Source organism: Coffea eugenioides, chromosome 8 (assembly GCF_003713205.1).
Source record: "Coffea eugenioides isolate CCC68of chromosome 8, Ceug_1.0, whole genome shotgun sequence".
NCBI classification, from domain to species: domain Eukaryota; kingdom Viridiplantae; phylum Streptophyta; class Magnoliopsida; order Gentianales; family Rubiaceae; genus Coffea; species Coffea eugenioides.
The window spans coordinates 32,858,871-32,860,974 of record NC_040042.1 but is presented as its reverse complement, the minus strand read 5'-3'; the positions used below and the strand labels follow the sequence as shown (position 1 = coordinate 32,860,974).

The 2,104-nt window shown below is 35.1% G+C and overlaps 1 non-coding gene across 1 annotated transcript; it reads right to left on the bottom strand.

Moving 5' to 3' along the window:
- Positions 1-1,097: 1,097 nt before the first annotated feature.
- On the bottom strand, positions 1,098-1,204 carry LOC113781873. Its single transcript, XR_003469772.1, has one exon. It is a non-coding gene; the product is annotated as a small nucleolar RNA R71 (small nucleolar RNA).
- Positions 1,205-2,104: the final 900 nt, after the last annotated feature.

The following is a 2,104-nucleotide window of genomic DNA, read 5'->3' as shown; positions in this document are numbered from 1 at the left end:
AATGAAGTTTTGGCAATTTTGGAAATGAATCCCTGGTTAAACAAGAGTAGTAACAAGTGTTAAAATCATTCATTTGGATCATTTGTGTCATAAGTGGAATCTACATCCCTAGATTCAAGTATTTGGTGAATTTTTCTCCATTTGTGATATTGCAATTATCTAGCTAAGGATTTTAGATAGCAAAAAGATTGTAGTCAGATTTAATTCTGAATTTTTTGCTCAAATATATTGTGAGTCTAAATAATAGAGTAAATAAGGATCTAGTAATTGTTTAAGTTGCTCCTCGTGGGATCGACTCGATACATACCCTACATTACGATTTTGGCCTGTATACTTGCAGTCAACGGATATAAATTCGGATTTAACTTGCACTTACATTAAAAACTCGTCAAGTTTTTGGTGCCGTTGCCGGGGAGCGGCAATATTAGGACCTGATCATCTCTATTAATTTAGACAGCCTTATTTTTTTTGTTAGTTAAGCTGGTTATAGTTAAATTTTGCATTTAAATCAGTTTTTGACAATTGAAACTGCATAATCTCTCTTATTTCTGTTTGTAATGTATGCACCGGGCATCTCGGGAAGTTACACCTTTCGATCCAGAAATTGAGAGGACAATACGTAGACAAAGGAGGCATATACCACAGCAAGAGGAACAAAAGGTTTGGCAACCGATAGAGAAAATCCTAATAGAGCTATCGTTTGAAGAAAAGATGCTAGAAAATGAAGCAAATAGGTGAGCTCTACGAGATTTTGCTCTAACGGGGGCACAAGGATCTCAAACAAGCATAGCAAGGCCTACGGTAAATGCTAATAATTTTGAAATTAAACTATCACTTATCCAAATGGTAAAACAATCTCAATTTGGAGGTAATGCTGTAGAAGATCTAACTCACACTTAGCTACATTCTTGAAAATATGTGATACCATTAAAATAAATGGAGTTAGTGATGATGCTATAAGGGTAAGATTGTTCCCATTTTTATTAAGAGATAAGGCTAAACTTTGGCTACACTCTTATGCTCCTAACACTTTTACTACATGGGATGATTTATCAAGAGCATTTTTGAATAAGTATTTTCCACCGGATAAGACTGCTAAACTTAGAATGGATATCACTAGTTTTAGCCAACTAGAGAGTGAATCATTATATGAGGCATGGGAAAGATTTAGAGATTTGCTTCGGAAATGTCCATATCATGGACTGCCCGATTGGCTAATCGTACAAACTTTCTATAATGGTTTAACTTTTTCTACTAAAACTATGATTGATGCAGCTGCAGGTGGAGATTTAATGGGTAAATCACCCCAAGAAACTCAGAATTTGATAGAAGAAATGATCGCAAATAACTACCAATGGGCCAATGAGAGAAGTAATATAAGACGTCACGCAGGTATGATAGAAATGGACATTCTCAATATGTTGAGTGCTCAAATGAATAATTTGATAAAGTTGTTAAGTAGACAAGGTGGAGTTGGTCCAAGTTCATCTAATGCACAGGTAGATTGTTGCTCTATATGTGGAGGTGAACATGATGCTAATAAATGTGTTGATTCTGAGCAGGTACAATTTGTCAATAATTACAATCATAATACTCAAAATAACCCCTATTCGAACGCTTATAATCCGGGATGGAGAAATCATTCAAATTTTGGATGGAAAAACCAAAGCAATTAACCAAGGCCAGCCAATTCGCCGGAATTCCAACCACGGCAACCACATATGGAAACTAAACCAAGATTCATCATTTTTGGTATATCATTTTCTTTTCTTTTAAAAGCATTTTTTTACACTAAATTTCAGAAAAAGAAAAAATAAAAAAGGGAAAAAGGAAAAAGAAAAATAAAGAAAAATGACAAGTGGGACACATGCAATATGACAAATGGAAACAATAAAAAAGCAAAAGGAAAAAGAAAAAGAAGGAAGCTGGGCAGTAGGAGGAAAAGGCGGAAAACAAAAAAAAAAAGAAAAGAAAAGAACCAAAAAAAAATTCCTAAGGGGAAACTAGGAGAAGAAAACTGAGGTAGGGCAAGAGTTAGAGGGGGAGCAAAGGAGGTAGAGGAAAAAGAGGGTTTAGGACTAGGAAGGAGGTGAGAGAGATTGAG